The sequence below is a fragment of the Stomoxys calcitrans genome, chromosome 3 (assembly GCF_963082655.1).
Source record: "Stomoxys calcitrans chromosome 3, idStoCalc2.1, whole genome shotgun sequence".
NCBI lineage: Eukaryota > Metazoa > Arthropoda > Insecta > Diptera > Muscidae > Stomoxys > Stomoxys calcitrans.
The window spans coordinates 40,151,160-40,170,304 of NC_081554.1; the positions used below are offsets into that span (position 1 = coordinate 40,151,160).

Below are 19,145 nucleotides of genomic sequence, written 5' to 3' on the forward strand. Positions count from 1 at the left end.
ATAGACCATTCTTCCGATTTAGGGTCTTGAGCCCATAGAGAGCGCATTTTTATCTGATTTTCCTGAAATTTGGTACAATGATTTGCAAAATTCCTATGGATATCCATGTCAAGTATGGTCAAGATTATCATAGGTTCAGCTCGCTGATTCTAGAGTTAGTTGGGTCTGTGCATCGAATGCCACCACGCTCGTCTGCGAGTACTACTGCCTGCACCGGGAAATTTGGTCGCACTTGGGCTATTCGACCGGCTGTTATATAACGATCAAATGCTGCGTTAATGATGTCTCGTAATTTCCTCTAGAAAATTTCCCCTACACCCCTACTGTGGTACAGGGTATTATAATTTTGTGCATTTGTTTGCAACACCCAGAAGGAATAGAGATAGACCCAATGATAGGCAAACCGATCGACTCAGAATTAATTTCTGATTCGATTTAGCTATGTCCGTCTGTCTGTCCGTCTGATAATTTGAGTACAAACTACAGGTCGAAGTTTTCATTCGATCGTCTTCAAATTTTGTACAGGCATATTTTTCGGTCTAGAGATGAAGCCCATTGAAATTGGAAAAAATCAGTTCAGATTTAGATATAGCTCCCATATATATGTTCGTCCGATTTGCAGTAATAATGCATTAAAATGGTCATTTGTACACCGATTCGCTCGAAATTTGGCATAAAGTGTTTTCTTATGACTCTCGACGTTACTGGTGAATTCCATGGAAATCGGTTCTGATTTAAATATAGCTCTCATATATATATAGCGCCCGATTTTAATTTCTAGAGTCACTTCAAGCGCATTTATTGACCAATCTTGCCAAAATGTTGCACAACACTATAATCGACGACCACCAAAATATCTAAGAAGTTTGGTTGAAATCGGTTCCGATTTAGTTATAGCTCCCGTATATATGTTCTTCCGATTTTGAGAATTATTGCAATAAAGTGCTCATTTGTTAACCGATTCTCACGTAATTTGGCATGAGGGATTATGACTCTCGACATTACTGTTCAATTTCTTAGAAATCGGTTCAGATTTAGACATAATTCTCATATATATAAAGCGCCTGATTTTAACTTCTAGAGTCACAGCAAGCGCATCTATAAACAAATCTTGCCAAAATTTTGCACAACGCTTTTCTCGACGACTACCACAATATCTAAGAAGTTTGGTCGAAATCGGTTCAGATTTAGTTAAAGCTCCCGTATATATGTTCTTCCGATTTTGAGAATTATTGCAATAAAGTGTTCATTTGTTAACCGATTCTCTCGTAATTTGGCATGAGGGATTTTTTTATGACTCTCGACATTACTGGTGAATTTCATAGAAATCGGCTCAGACTTAGATATAGCTGTCATATACGTATATCGCCTAATTTTAACTTCCAGAGTCAGAACAATCGCATTTATTGGCCAATCTTCCCACAACCGGCCAATTTGTATGTCCGATTTAGGGGTTTTCTCGGTGGTCCCCCAGATACATAGCCCTTAAAAAAATACCAGCATCGTGCTCTACCCTCAAATACCATTTATTTGAACCCCATATTGTGATTTGTTTACGGGGAGTTTATGTGATGAGGCGTCTACCAAACACTTGCCCCAAAATTGGTTATGCCACATATTGACCTTTAGCCACATATTGCCATTGTCGGTAAATTTGTACTCTTTGGGTGTTGTTTTGGGGAAGGGAAGGTGCCCCAAATATGGTCCCACATTTGGATATCAGATGGTCACTAAATAAATGCTGTTTTGGGCAAGGGGTAGACCCCAAGAAAATTGGCCCCGAAAATGAGTATCAATTTCGTGTTCTACTACCCAATACCTTTCATTTGTGTCCCACATTGTCATGGTCGGTAAATATGTCTGAGTTAGGGATGATTTGGGGAGTGTGGTGGTCCTCCAAACACTTAGATCGAAAATATGTCAGCATCGTGTTCTGCTCTCAAATATCATTTATTTAAACCCCATATTGCCATTGGCCTCACAATTAGATATCAAATTGGTTTTCTAGTCTCAAATACCTTTAGTTTAAACCCCGTATGGGGAAAAGTCAGCATATATGTCCGGTATGGGGTATGGACCTTAAAAACTATCAATATCGAGCTACACTCTCTTGAAGACCCAAAGTGCCAAAGTGTCTTGAAGACCCAAAGTGCCATGGTGACCAAATACGTTCTATTTGGGGAGTTTTATGGGGATGGTACGTCCCCCAGACAGTTGGACCCGAATGTTGATTTCATATTCGTGGTCTACTTCCAATTGCCTTATATGTGAGCCTCATATTTCTATAGTCAGCCTATATGTACTGTTAGGGGGGAGTTTTGGGGGATGGGACGGCCACTAAGTGACTTGGCGCTAACGATTTTTTTATCTCTTGAAGACCCAAAGTGCCATGGTGACCAAATACGTTCTATTTGGGGGGTTTTATGGGGATTGTACGTCCCCCAGACAGTTGGACCCGAATGTTGATATCATATCCGTGGTCTACTTCCAATTACCTTTTATGTGAGCCTCATATTTCTATAGTCAGCCTATATGTACTGTTAGGGGGGAGTTTTGGGGGATGCGACGGCCACTAAGTGACTTGGCGCTAAAGATTTTTTTTTATCAGATTTGTGATCTACTCTAAAATACCTCTTATTTGAGCCCCAAATTGCAATGGTCAGCAAATACTTCCTATTTGGGTGGTGTTATGTGTGTGAGGTGATCCCATGGACACTTTTCCTAATTACTGATACCAGATTCATGCTTTACTTCCAAAGACCTTTCATTTGAGCCCCATATTGCTATGGTCGTAAATTTGTCCCCTTTGGAGGGGGGGTTGTTTTGGGGAGGGACGGCCCCCCATACACTTGGTCGCACACTTTGATATCAGATTCGTATTCTACTCGCAAATACTTTTCATTTGAGTCCCATATTGCCATAGTCGGTAAATATGTCCGATTAGAGGGTGTTTTTGGGGGTTGGGGAGGACTCCCAAACACTTCGTCCGACAATTGGATATGCTTTCTAATTTTAAATACCTTTCATTTGAGTCCAAAATTGTCGTGATTGGTCTATATATATTGGTAGGTTGTGGGGGTGGGGCGTCCCCCTTAGGTACCCCATCCGAAATTTGGTTATCAAATTCTTGTTTTTAGGTAACTATTAATGTGCAAACAAAATTTCGCTAAAATCGCCCTACCCATCTCAGAGGTCTGGCGTTTCTGAAAATTAAGGTAAGGGGAGGGTCCGCTCCCCCTTCAGATATCAAAAACTGTGGTACCCTATTTTCACCACGGGATTATTATGTACCACCTGCGAAAATTTCACAAATGGTTCAGCCGTTATTGAGTCTATAAGGAACACACAAACAAACCGACAAACAAACAAACACAAATTGAATTTTATATATAAGATATCGCCGGACGGCTACCACAATATCTGAGAAGTTCGGTCAAAATCTGTTCAGATTTACATATAGCTCCCATAAATATGTTTGTCAGATCTTGGTTAATTTGCAATAATGTTGTCATTTGTCAACCGCAGTTATTACAGTTTAAACATATTCGTTAAATAACCCATCTGAAAACATTCCCCGAAGTCTATCAAAATAGGTTTAAAATTGAATATAGCTCGCACATTGTACTTATAGGGTAGGAGTAGGGTATTATACAGTAGGTACAGCCTGACTTTGGCTCTTCCTTACTGGTTAAAAGGTTAATTTGGTGATTCTTTCACCCACTGTGTTTAGGATAAATTTGGACACTAAAGCATCCAGGATTTCTGCAAATGCTATCTGTCTCAGCAAATATCTGGCAATTTCGCATATGATGGCTAGAATGACGAACACGACACCACATATAATAATGGCGATGATGATTAAGTTACGCCCAACATTTATTTGAAATACCTTGGGAAAATTGTGCAACATTCTAGCCAATATGCAACAAATTCCATGCCATCCATCCTTTTACTCAACATTGTTTTTTTTTTCGTTTTAACCAAAACATAAGCTCAACACAGTCATATAAAACGTTGGCTATTTACACCGGAAATGGGCGGATGCCAAACTGATTGAATCAACAAACTACGGTAAAATGTGCAATGAACTCTGTCGTCCCAGATAAATGGCTATGGCAAGAACATTTTAACTCCTTCATCAAGTGTAAAAAAAATGCCTTCTTGGGATGATGCAGACACCAAAATTATAAATTCATGTTGTCGCATGAGTAGAGAGAGAGTGTACAAAACAGATGAAGAAAATTGGTATGTTAAAACAATTCCGAAAAATTCAAGCAATGAGAACGTAAATCCATTGAATGGACTACAGTGAGTCATACCTCAAGACTTTCCACCATTGGCTTAAGTCCACATGTGCGGTCGTAAAAGTAAGCTGCTAGCTTTCGCAATAAATTTTCTTGTAGTCTGGAGCATGGATAGTTTTAATAATGCTTTCACAACAATGGCATGAATAATCAAACTGAAATTCCGGAAATGATTGTCATTTGCCAATACATATCGAGAAAAAAGAAGCTCTTACCACAATTTCAAAAGAATTTTGTGAACCAATTAAAATGACATACCTGAAAGAGAGACAAAAGAAATGTATATGAAAATTTGGGCTTAAAAACTTTTATTTATAAATATTACTAGCTGGACCGGGCCCGCTACACTGCTCCTTCTTTTACTTTATATGGAACAAAATTTTCCTTGGAATATTTATTTTCGAAATACCATGCTACGAAAATAGTATATCGCTTGACAAACAGTTTATCTGAATCCCATATGATCTTGATTGGTCTACGAATTTAGGTTTGGATGTAAGGTGTACTCCATTCTTAAAATACTTTATTTCAGCCCGATACTCTCATGATGACAGATTTAGGGGCGTTTTATGGGGTGAGGCGGTCCCCTAGACACTTGGCCCTGAAAAAAATATCAGCATCGTGCTCCATTTATTTAAATCCCATATTGCCATTGGTTTTGACGGGGGAGTTTACAGGATGCCCTAAATACATGGTCCTACATTTGGATATCAAATTCGTATTCTACTCCCAAATACCTTTATTTAAGCCCTACATTGCGATGGGGGTGGCGTGGTTCCCCAATAACGAAGCCCTGAAAATATATCAGCAACGTGCTCTATTCTCATATATTTGAACCTCATATTGCCATAGGCCTCAACAATGGATATCAAATTCGTTTTTTAATCTCAAATACGATTCACTTAAACCCCTTATTGAAAAAGCCAGCAAATACGTCCGGTTTGGGGAATGGGCCCTAAAAACTATGAATATCGAGCTCCACTGTCTTGAAGACCCAAATTGTCTTGGTGAGCAAATACCTTCCTACAATACTTGGGGGTTGTTATGGTGGTGGGACGATCCCTAGACAGTTGGTACCGAAAGTTGATGTCAGATTCATGGTCTACTCCCAAATACCCTTCATTTGAGCTCCATTTTCCCATAGTCGGCAAACATCACCGGTTTGGGGGGTGTTTTGGGTGATGGGGCGGCCACTCAGTGACTTGGCTTTGAAAATATATATCAGATTCGTATTCAACTCTAAAATACCTCTTATTTGAGCCTCATATTGCAATGGTCAGCAAATACTTCCTATTTGGGTGATGTTATGGGGGTGGGGTGGCCCCATAGAAGACACTTTTCCCGAACATTGATATTAGATTCGTGCTTTACTTCCAAAGCCCTTCATTTGAGCCCCATATTGCTTTGGTCGTAAATTTGTCCTCTTTTGGGGTGGTTTTGGGAGGGGCGGCCCCCTAAACACTTGGCCCCACATTTGCATATCAGATTCGTATTCTACACTTAAAATACCTTTTATCGAAAACCCATATTGCCATGGTCAGTAAATAAGTCCTGTTTGGGGGGTGTTTTGGGGTGAACCCCCAGAAACTTTGTCCTAAACTTGGATATCAGATACGTATTATATTCTCAAATACCTTTCATTTGAGTCCCATATTGCCATGGTCGGTAAATATGTCCGACTTAGGGGTGTTTTGGGGTGGTCCCCCAAACACTTGGTCCGACAATTGGATATCAGATACGTTTCCTAATCGTAAATACCTTTCATTTGAGTCCCATATTGTCGTGATTGGTGTATATAAATATTTGGTAGGTTTTGGGGTGGGGCACCCACCCTAGGTAACCCATCCCAAATTTGGATACCAAATTTTTATTTTTAGGTTACTATAAGAGAGCACACAAAATATCGCTTAAATCACCCTACCCATCTCCGAGATCTGGCGTTTCTGAAAATTAGGGTAAGGGAGAGGGTCCGTCCCCCCTTCATATATCAAACAAGTAAAAGCGTGTTAAGTTCGGCCGGGCTGAATCTTATATACCCTCCACCATGGATTGCATTTGTCGAGTTCTTTTCCCGGCATCTCCTCTTAGGCAAAAAAGGATATAAGAAAAGTTGTGCTTTGCTATTAGAGCGATATCAAGATATGGTCCGGTTTGGACCACAATTAATTTATATGTTGGAGACCTGTGTAAATTTGTCAGCCAATTCGAATTGCGCCCTTTGGGGGCTCAAGAAGTAAAATAGAGAGAACGAATTATATGGGAGCTGTATCAGGCTATAGAACGATTCAGACCATAATAAACACGTATGTTGATGGTCATGAGAGGATCCATCGTACAAAATTTCAGGCAAACCGGATAATAATTGCGACCTCTAGAGGCTCAAGAAGTCAAGATCCCAGATCGGTTTGTATGGCAGCTATATCCGGTTATGGACCGATTTGAACCAATCTTGGCACAGTTGTTGCATATCATAACAAAATACTTTGTGCAAAAATTCATTCAAATCGGATAAGAATTGCGCCCTCTAGAGGCTCAAGAAGTCAAGGCCCTAGATCGGTTTATATGGCAGCTATATCAGGTTAGGGATCGATTTGAACTATACTTGGAACATTTGTTGGATATCATAACAAAACACATCGTGCAAAATTTCATTCTAATCGGATAAGAATTGCGCACTCTAGAGGCTCATGAAGTCAAGACCCTAGATCGGTTTATATGGCAGCTTTATCAAAATATGGACCGATTTAAACCATACTTAGTGCAGTTGTTGGAAGTGATATCAAAACACCACGTGCAAAATTTCAGTCAAATCCATTTTCACCACGGGATCATTATGCACCATCAGTGTAAATTTCAAGAAAATCGGTTCAGCCGCTTTTGAGTCTACAGCGGTCAAAAAAAGTATTCATCATTAGCAAAATTGATAATAAATTCACTTATTTTGGGTAATTGAAGAAAATTTAAAGTAAACAAATAATGCAGTTTTATGCAATAGTTTATTTTTCGTAATATGTTTTAAAATAAATTCAAAAAATAAATTTAATTAGCGCAAAAAATGCAATTTTATATAATAACACCAAAAACAGAACAAAAAAAGTATTCATCATTGATGTGCTATCATCAAAGTCAAATTCAAATATTATTTGGGAATCCCCCTTTTCTGTTTTACTTAGTAAAGGAGGCTTTGCCCTTGACAGCAAATATTTAATTTCATTGAAAATATAGTTTTTGTCAAAATGGGTCGTAAGCAAAACGAGGTTTCTGATGAGGTAAAAGTTTTGATAATAAAACACCACAGGAATGGTTTAACTCAAAAAACTATCAGTGAAATATTAAATAGACCACGATCTACTATACAATCCATCATCAGAAAGTGGACAGAAACGAAAACTGTTGACAATAAACCAAGATCTGGTCGACCAAAAGCACTTTCAGTTGGAGATGTGCGTTGGCTAGTGCGGCAAGTTCAGAAAACTCCGAAGACAAATGCGACCATTCTTCGTAAAAACACTATGGAATATTTAGGGAAGGAAGTTACTACACAAACAATTCGAAATACACTCAAAAGGCATAGTTACAGAGGAAGAACTACACGTAAGAAGCCCTTTATAAATAAAATAAACCGAGTGAAAAGGCTAAACTTCGCAAAAATGTATGTAAAACAGCCCGAATCATTTTGGAAAACAGTCATTTTTGCAGACGAGAGCAAGTTTAATCTTTTTGGGTGCGATGGAAAGGTCATAGTGTACAGAAAACCAAATACAGAGCTTGAAGAACGAAACACAGTTGCTACTGTAAAACATGGTGGAGGTGGTTTAATGGTTTGGGGGTGTATGGCGGCTTCAGGAGCGGGAAATCTTGAAATTATTAATGGAGTAATGGATCATAAGTATTACATTGACATTTTAAAGAGGAATTTAAAAGATAGTGCTGTAAAACTTGGGCTTGGTAATAACTTTCAATATTATCAAGATAATGACCCCAAACATTCTGCTTTAAATACCAAGATGTGGATGCTGTATAACTGCCCCAAAGTCATTAAAACTCCTCCTCAAAGTCCCGACTTGAACCCAATTGAACATCTTTGGGAACATCTCGAACGCAAATTGAGAACGCGCAATTTTTCGAGCAAGAGTCAAATGCAACAGGTGATAATGGAGGAATGGACTAATATAGACCAAAATATAACCGCTAAATTAGTCCAATCGATGTCAAACCGTTTAAAAGAAGTTATAAGACGCGGTGGTCGAATAACAAAGTATTAATTTTTTTAAATTATGTTATTTATTTTTTTGTTTTTTTGCAATGATGAATACTTTTTTTGTTTAATTTTTTGTGTTCAGCTGTAAAATGGCCCTTTTTGTTCCAATAAATACTATTTTTTTCTTTAAAAACAATGAAATTGTGTACATATATATCACACAAGCACTACTGCATCATTAGTTTAATATGTTTTTATTCCAATTGTCTTTTGTAGACTTATTAAAAAAAACAACATTGAATGATGAATACTTTTTTTGACCGCTGTATAAGGACCACACAAACAAACAAAAATTGATTTTTATATATAAGACAAACATTTCAAAGAATTCATATAGGCTTTAATTGAAAACCAAATGAAATTTCATACAATTTCCCGTTTTTTCTTTTGCCCGCTATGATTACATTAAAGTCCTGGCAATAAGCCAAACGTAAGTAATTAGAGGCCTGTGGAAAATAAATAAACGCAAGGTTAGATTTCTCTTGAACCAGAAATAGTATGTATATGCAGAAAATTGTACCTCAAAAAAAAATTTCCGAACCACTCATCTGCTAACAGACAACTTCAGGTCATGCACCAAGCACCATCGACTGCTATTCCATGCATACAGTCTACAGACAGTTTTCAGACCTTTTGTCTAATATCAGGTGTAAAAAGGAGGGAGGGGGGGGGGGGGGGAAAGATGGCAAGAAATGATCCATTGCCTAGAATACAGAAGCTGCATTTACGCAAGAGCAGAATTTCACCTGATACACCAGAATAGTTTTCCTAACTCTCTACATTTACACTGGGAAAAGGTGGGTGCTTCAATCCTTTCAGTTCCATTCCATGCAACTCTCAGGAACAAACAACCTTACACAAAGGACTTAAACGACAATAGGGAATTTTGCTGAATAGTTTTAAATGCTCCTGTCTGTAGACAGAAGGATCTCTGTCAGAGGTGCGTTACTTAGCTGCATTACTGCTTTGTATTATTGCATGGGGCAACAAAGCTCTTTGAGAGCAGATTAAGACCTTTTGTATTAAATTACAATGATGCTTTGAGAAGGAAGACTGCTTAGCCGCCAGTCATTGTGATGCAGTTGTTTTTTTGGCCTATATTAATGTATTGGAAAAAAAACAGTTGTCTATGGATACCAACAAAATGAATTGGCATATGCCAGCACTGGATTTCTATTTAAGAAAAATTTGCTTTTGGTAGGGGACCTGTTCAATATCGTAAAGCCCTGAGAAGGTTTAACAAGTATGAGCGTGCTAAGTTCGGCCGGGCCGAATCTTATATACCCTCCATCATGGATTTCGCATTTGTCGAGTTCTATGCGCGGTATTTCTTTTTATGAAAGAATATTGAATAAGAACTGTTATGCAATTGGAGCTATATCAAGTTATAGTCCGATTCGAACCATAAATTAATGCTGAACATTGTAGAAGTCATTGTGCGATATTTCAGTTCACTCGGATAATAATTGCACCGTGTAGGTGCTTAAGAAGCAAAATCGGGAGATAGGTTTATATGGGAGCTATATCAAGTTATTGATCGATTCAGACCATATTAGACTCGTATGTTGAAGGTCATGAGAGATGCCGTTGTACAATTTTCTGCCAAACTGGATGAGAATTGGGCCCTCTAGAGGCTCAAGAAGTCTAGATCCCAGATCGGTTTATATGGGAGCTATATAAGGTTATGAACCGATTTGCGCCATACTTAGCACAGTTGTTGAATGTCATAACAAAACACCTTATGCAAAATTTCAGCCAAATCGTATGAGAATTGCGCGGTCTATTGTCTCAAGAAGTCAAGAACCAAGATCGGTTTATATGACAGCTATATCAGATTTTACTTGTTGGAAGTGATACCAAAACACTACCTGCAAAATTTCAATCAAATCGGACGAGAATTGCGCCCTCTAGAGGCACAAGAAGTCACGACCCAAGATCGGTTTATATGGGAGATATATCAAAACATGGACCGATTTGAACCATACTAAGCGCTGTTGTTGAAAGTGATACCAAAACACCACGTGCAAAATTTCAGTCAAATCGGATGAGAATTGCGCCCTTTAGAGGCTCAAGAAGTCAAGACCCAAAATCGGTTTATATGGGAGCTATATCAAAACATGGACCGATTTGAACCATACTAAGCGCTGTTATTGAAAGTGATACCAAAACATCAAGTGCAACATTTCAGTAAAATCGGACGAGAATTGCGACCTCTAGAGGCTGAAGAAGTCAAGACCCAAAATTGGTTTATATGGGAGCTGTATCAAAACATGGACCGATTTGGCCCATCTACAATCCCAACCGACTTACACTAATAAGAAGTATTTGTGCAAAATTTCAAGCGCCTTCCTTTACTCCTTTAGCGTGCTTTTGACAGACAGACGGACGGACATGGCTAGATCGACTTAAAATGTCATGACGTTCAAGAATATATATACTCTATGGGGTCTCAGACGCATATTTCAAGGTGTTACAAACAGAATGACGAACTTAGTATACCCCCATCCTATGGTGGAGGGTATAAAAATGAAACGAGAAAAGCGAAGAGGATTTCCTTTGCGAAATTCTGTGTTGAATTGGAAGCCACAGAAGCGGCAAATCGATTGGGCAAACTGCCCTCTAAGGAACCCAGGACGACAAGCTCCCTGAGGACATATGACGGAGATTAGATTAAGAGTGGTCAGGAGAAAGTATTGTAGAATTAGTGATGATGAATAGAGGTATGCACGTGAGTCGTGAGTAGTGTGAATCACGCGTGACTCACCTGATTCGTGAGTGAGACGCAAATCTAATCACGTGATCGTGCGTGAGTGTGATTGAATTAAAATTCTTCGAGCGTGATCGTGTATCACGACTCACAACGCTAATCACAACTCACGAGAAAATCACGAGCCACGAGATATCTCCACTCATAAGAAAATCACGACTTAGGGTTAGTATTCCAAAAAAAATTTTTCTCGAGCGAAAGTTGACAGCAATCAAATGTTTTTGTTTCCATATCAAAACAAGTTTTTTATCTGTGCTAATTGTATCGGTTCTTGGAGCAAGCGGCTCGCGACATCGAGGGATGCATGTGCGATCCCACATAATCCATGCGGTTGGGGCGCTGGCCAGTTGCCCGCCACCGGTATAATTTTTTTGTCTCGTGAGCGTGAGTTTGAAATCACGAACGTGCACATCCCTAATGGGTATACATTTTCCGGGCAGCTAGAAGTAAATGGGCTATCAAAATATCTCAATAGGCACAGAAGCTTCTGGTATGGAAGATCTAATCGATGACATTGCCGACAAGGACAAGATAGTGTGGGCGATTTGCCCTTTCCAGCCATTTAAGTAGTGAACCCATGGAGTTATTGTGCCATGGCTGAACGATTTTAAGGGCAGGCCTACCATGGTCCTACACTCCATGGCCTGGAGGAAGGTCAGCGGAGTCTTTATTCTTCGGAAAAAAAAACACAGCACTATAAAGGATTATGGGCCCATCAGTCTTTCATCATTTTTATACCCCATGGGACCGTACTTAAAATTTTCAAATTTCAGCCAAATCGAACAAAAATTGCGGCTTCCAGGGGATTAAGAAGTTAAATCGGGAGATGGGTTTATATGGGAGCTATATCTAAATCTGAACCGATATCGCCCATTTGCAATCCTTAACGACCTACATCAATATTAAGTATCTGTCCAAAGTTTCAAGCGGCTAGCTTTACGCGTTCGTGATTTCGACAGACGGACGGACGGACATGTCTAGATCGACTCAGAACGTCGGGACGATCAAGAATATATATACTTTATGGGGTCTTAGACGAATATTTCGAGGTGTTAAAACGGAATGATTGGATTGGTATAACTCTATCCTATGGTGGTGGGTATAAAAAAAAATAAAAATATAAATGCGTGTCTCTATGGATTCCAGAACGGCAGGGCTGCTGCTGAAAAGTCTCTTGTTTGCTAAAAATGACTGCTGCTTAATTATGAAGGAGATGTTAGAAGATAAATAAAATACAAATGTAAATGCGTGTCTCAGTGGATGTTTATAATCACCACTAAATGAACACTTTCCATAATCTGCTTTCTTCTTTAAGAAACAAAAGGCCATGCCAGTCATGTAGACATTAGTAGAGCAATGAGAAAAATTCCAGGGAGCCACATTTTGAAATGTATACCGATGAATGGAATCAGGCAGCTTATTTACAGTCATATTCCACAAATTAAAATTATCTATTCCAAAAAAAAAATTTAAAGAAAATGCCTAAAGTAATCAAAACGACAACAGGCAAACAAAAAATAGCATTTCGTTTTTTCCAGCAGATTTTTGTACTTAAAACAGCAGATTTCGTTAGATGATTTAGCTGACCGAAGTGTTTTCTTATACAGCAGCCCTATGTTTGCTGAAAAACAGTAATGTCTGCTTTCTCATTTTCAGCAGACAAAATCTGCTGTTTTGGCAAACACTTTTGCTGTTTTGAATAACAAATTTGGTTGAGTGTAGTTGGTTTTTTTCTAAGAGTTACTTTTGGATGGATATTTCTTAATCGTGTATATAGATGTAGATGACTCCATATTTACTCCCGAAGCGTCTAAAATCATGTTCAACAGGGGTGGCTTGAATGTTGGTTTGGGCTTATGCAAGTTGATTGGGGTTTAATTGGAATGTTTTAAAAATCAGTATCAAGAAATCAATATTAACGATAACTGATTGTTTTTATTTCTAAACAAGTAAAAGCGTGCTAAGTTCGGCCGGGCCGAATCTTATATACCCTCCACCATGGATCGCATTTGTCGAGTTCTTTTCCCGGCATCTCTTCTTAGACAAAAAAGGATATAAGAAAAGAGTTGCTCTGCTATTAAAACGATATCAAGATATGGTCCGGTTCGGACCACAATTAAATTATATGTTGGAGACCTGTGTAAAATTTCAGCCAATTCGTATAAGAATTGCGCCCATTGGGGCTCACGAAGTAAAATAGAGAGAACAATTTATATGGGATCTGTATCGGGCTATAGACCGATTCAGACCATAATAAACACGTTTGTTGATGGTCATGAGAGGATCCATCGTACAAAATTTCAGGCATATCGAATAATGCCTGAATTGCGACCTCTAGGGGTCAAGAAGTCAAGATCCCAGATAGGTTTATATGGCAGCTTTATCAGGTTATGAACCGATTTGAACCTTATTTGACACAGTTGTTGAAAGTAAAAATAAAATACGTCATGCAAAATTTCAGCCAAATCGGATAAGAATTGTGCGCTCTAGAAGCTCAAGAAGTCAAATCCCCAGATCTGTTTATATGACAGCTATATCAGGTTATGGACCGATTTAAACCATACTTGACACAGTTGTTGGATATAATAACAAAACGCGTCGTGCAAAATTTCATTTCAATCGGATAGAAATTGCGCACTCTAGAGGCTCAAGAAGTCAAGACCCAAGATCGGTTTATATGGCAGCTATATCAGGTTATGAACCGATTTGAACCATACTTGGCACAATTGTTGGATATCATAACAAAACACGTCATGCAAAATTTCTTTCTGATCGGATAAGAATTGCGTACGCTAGAGGCTCAAGAAGTCAAGACCCAAGATCGGTTTATATGGCAGCTATATCAGGTTATGGACCGATTTGAACTATACTTGCCACAGTTGGTGGATATCATAGCAAAACACGTCGTGCAAAATTTCATTCCAATGGGATAAGAATTGCGCCCTTTAGACGCTTAAGAAGTCAAGACCAAATATCGGTTTATATGGCAGCTATATCAAAACATGGACCGATATAGCCCATTTACAATACCAACCGACCTACACTAATAACAAGTATTTGTGCAAAATTTCAAGCGGCTAGCTTTACTCCTTCGGAAGTTAGCGTGCTTTCGACAGACAGACGGACGGACGGACGGACGGACAGACGGACGGACATGGCTAGATCGACATAAAATGTCGCGACGATCAAGAATATATATACTTTATGGGGTCTCAGACGAATATTTCGAGTTGTTACAAACAGAATGACGAAATTAGTATACCCCCCATCTTATGGTGGAGGGTATAAAAAAGCAAACCTTGTACGTATTTTTAGTAATTGATCACCGTTTTCAATTTAACGCCACAAAATCAAAAAATATTTTCGATTTTTTTTGAAAAAGTATCTAGTATGTAAAGGGTGATTTTTTAGCTATTGTCTTTTTGGCAACACTGGTTTAAACAGCTCATGCAAGATTCGTGTTTTGTTGCACTGTCAAACATCTTCAGTTTGGTCCATAATTTAACCATGAATCGTCTTACAAACGTATAACCATTGCAAAATATTGAATTTTATTATCAAAATGCGTGCTCTGTTAAGAAAGTTCATCGTGCGCTTCTTCTTCAGCGACGAAGCTCAATTTTGGCTCAATGGCTACGTAAATAAGCAGAATTGCCGATTATGGAGTAAAGACCAACCAGAAGCATTGCAAGAGCTACCAATGCATCCAGAAAATGTTACAGTTTGGTGCGGTTTATGGGCTGGTGGCATCATTGGACCGTACTTCTTCAAAGATGATGCGAATCGTAACGCAACTGTGAATGGTGAGCGCTACCGTGAGATGATATCTAACTTTTTTGGGCAAAATGTAAGAGCTTGACTTGCATGACAAGTGGTTTCAACAAGACGGTGTCACATGCCACATAGCACGCGTAACAATGGACTTATTGAGAGGCCAGTTCGATGAACATTTTATTTCACATTCGGGACAGGTCAATTTACTGCTTAAATCGTGAGATTTAACGCCTTAGATTATATTTTGTGGGGCTATGTTAAAGCTCATGTCTATACAGAAAAGCCCCCCTCAATTGACGCATTGGAAGACAACATTGAAGCATGTAAGCCAAAAATTGGACCATTTGAGGCGCAGTCACGGTCAACATTTGCATCGATCCAAATAAAGAGTTCATGCCTTTTTCTAAATTCTATGCGTTTTTTAAACTTTCCTTAAGCTCTTTAAAAATCACCCTTTAAATGTTGTATTATAAAAAATTGTGATCATAAAGTCTTAGAACTTAAAATGCCAATGTGGATCAAAAGTGCCATCTCATCATAGAGGGTAATTAAAGGGGATCAAAACAAAAATATTGTATTATGCTAATTTAAAAGCTCTTTGTAGCAAAATTTGCTCTTCAAAATTGTGGTGTATAAAGTCATTATGAGCATAATGTTTATTAATATGTCCGTCCATCCGTCCATTCGTCCATTCATCTTTTTGCCGGTTTCTTTTTGTTCATACAGTCATCCATTAGCTGGTTCATCTACTTTCAAAATAAAAAGTCGGTAATAATTTAATTCAAATGTAAGCCAACAAACACTCAATACCTTAACCCCACAAACTACTCACACACGCGCAGACCCAAGTGGTGTCTTACTTTTTTGTTTTCTATACGAAATTCTACGAATTTTGTGGTAGTTTTTTTTTGTTTTCTGAACCAGCAAAACACTTTTTATTGGGTCCTGTTTTTGACTTGAGGGAGGGCAAGTTTCTGTTTTCTGATTTTGGTTAATTTTGTTTTCTTTTTTTTTGTAGCAAAACATCATAATCCTCGTCATAGTGGCAATCAACATCATCATCATCATCGTCAGCATCATTCCAATAAAGAGTGTAACGAATTTATTGGCTTTAATTGTTATGGCCCGTAGTGGTTGGTCCACACAACTTACTTGAACAAAAAGTTCAGTGAAGATTCGAGTGACGATGTTGATTCGAGGTCGTTTTGTTGACTTATTGTTCTCATTAATGGCCACACAAAAATGGTCAACACCGTTGAACATTGAAAAGGAGGAGATTTAGGTTCATCGTCATCTTAGTGGCAGATTGCTTTTACACATCGTAAAAATGTAAATCAACAGTTGTGGTGAAAATAATAGCAAGGGGGAAATTTTGTGAAAGAATTATTGGAGCAAGTTTTCTAAACTCTCCTCTTACTAATGTCGGCTCTATACGTGAGATTAAAGTTGTAATGTTAAAACCTCTCTACCAAGTGTTGTCGCTATGCGGCACGCCGTTCGGACTCGGGAAAAAGGAGGACCTCTGTGATTTAGTAGACCGAAATAGTTCTAGGTATAAATCCGTGCAAGACAGAAGTAGTTATTTTCACCAGGAGATACAAGTTGCCTACAGTGGAACCTGTCTTCTTGGAAGGAGAAAGTGATCCATTTACAGAAATCGCAAAATACCTGGGTGTTTTGCTGGACAGGAAATTGAGCTTCAAATCCAACATTTTGGAAAGGACAAGAAAGGCCACTCTTGCCCTATACACCTGCAAGAGAGCGATTGGCAAAAGTTGGGGGTTTAGACCGCGTGTCATGCATTGGGTATATACTGCAGTTGTCAGACCTATAATGCTATATGGTGTTGTGGTCTGGTGGACGGTGCTTCAAGAGTCCACCTACTGCTCAATACTTAACCGGATCCACAGGATGGCTTGCTTGTGCATCACAGCCGCACTGAGGACGATACCATCTGACGCATAGAATTTAATGCTACATCTTATGCCTCTGGACATTGTGGCTAGACAAATTGCATTGACCACTGTCGTGAGGTTAAGGGAGCTTTCTCATTTGTCATGTGGCGGCTACGGACGCTGTGTAATACTTGATACAATATCCGATGTTCCGGGTAGTGTAAGATACACCCCCTTCCTGAGCCGCTTTTTGATAAAAGTTACTGTACTACTATTCCTGATAGAACCGATTGGAACTACGATATCCCTGATAATAGAAGTTTCATAGACTAATATATGGATGGTTCCAAACTAAACGACCAGGTAGGCTTTGGGGTGTACTCCAAAGATCTAGAACTGGTCATATCGAAAAGGTTACCCGACCACTGCAATGTGTATCAAGCGGAGATTTGGTTTAGTTATGCCCGTCTGTCCACGTCTCCTTTCTGCATTGACTGACCGCCTGTCATTTTTATTTTAATCGAGGTGGAGTTCGTATTTGTTCCCCAACCATCACGAAATATTCCACATATTACATTTCTCAGAAACCGACTTAGGATCTAAATCGTGTAATTTGCGCATTATTTTCTGATTTCACTGAAATTCGGAAGATTAAGTTAGGCTGCAATTATTACTTGATTAAAAATAATTTTAAGCCTCCTGTCATCCGATCCGACTATGATCTAGATCGGATCACGTAGCTGTTATATAGAAGGATCTGCCGATTTAGGGTCTTAAAACCATAAAAGTTGCATTTATTATACGATTCCGCTGTAATTTGAAACAATGAGTAATATTAGATCCCTTGACACCCTTTCCGATTTCGGTCCAGATCGGACATCATGATTTATGCAGATCGGACAGTATATTATATATAGTGTTATATTGAGGCCGCCGTAGCGCGGAAGTTAGCATGTTCGCCTATGACACTGAACGCCTGGATTCGAATCCTGGCGAGAACATCAGAAAAACACTTTCAGCGGTGGTTTTCCCCTCCTGGAGGCCACTGTAGCGCAAAGGTTAGTATGTCCGCCTATGACACTGAACGCCTGGATTCGAATCCTGACGAGAACATCAGAAAAACCCTTTCAGCGGTGGTTTTCCCCTCCTAATGCTGGCTACATTTGTAAGGTACTATGCCATATAAAAACTTCTCTCCAAAGAGGTGTTGCACTGCGGCACGCCGTTCGCACTCGGCTATCAAAAGGAGACCCCTTATCATTGGGCTTAAAAAATTTTTCCTTAGTGGGATGTTCAAGGGGATATTTGCATTTGCAATATAATTAAAAAAAACAGGATGCTGATTATATCCATGGTGGTGGGTATCCAAGTACGGAATGGCCGAACTTAATACGGTTTAACTTGTTTATTTATTATACCCACCACCGAACAATGGGGGTATATTCATTTCGTCATTCCGTTTGTAACACATCGAAATAGCCATTTCCGACCCTATACAGCATATATATTCTTGATCGTCGTAAAAATCTAAGACGATCTAGCCATGTCCGTCCGCCGGTCTGTTGAAATCACGCTACAGGCTTTAAAAATGGAGATATTGAGCTTAAACTTTGCACAGATTCATTTTTGTCTATAAGCTAAATTAAGTTCGAAAATGGGCTATATCGGACTATATCTTTATATAGCCCCCATATAGACCGATCCACCGATTTAGGGTCTTAGGCCCATAAAAGCCACTTTTGTTTTCCGATTTTGCTGAAATTTGAAATGGTGAGTTGAGCTAGTCCACCCGACATCCTTCTTCAATTTGGCCCCGATCGGTCCAGATTTTGATATAGATGCCGTATAGACCGATCACTTGATTAAAGGTCTCGGGTCCATAAAAGCCGCATTTATTGTCCGATTTTGCCAAAATTTGGTATAGTGAGCTTTGTTAAGCTCTTCGACATCCCTCTTCTATTTGGCTCTAATCGGTCCAGTTTTGCATATAGCTGCAATATATACCGATCTCTCGATTGGGCCCATAAAAAGCGAATTTATTTTCCGATTTCGCTAAAATTTGGGACAATAAGTTATTTTAGGTCTTTCAACATTCTTCTTCAATTTAGCTCAGATCGTTCCAGATTTGGATATAGCTGCCATAT

General features: G+C 39.0%; 1 protein-coding gene across 2 annotated transcripts in view; it reads right to left on the reverse strand.

Annotated features, from left to right (window-relative positions):
• Positions 1–19,145, reverse strand: part of LOC106085990 (tyrosine-protein kinase Btk29A) — a 491,172-nt gene that overhangs the window by 387,226 nt on the left and 84,801 nt on the right. The gene's annotated exons all lie outside the window — the stretch shown is intronic.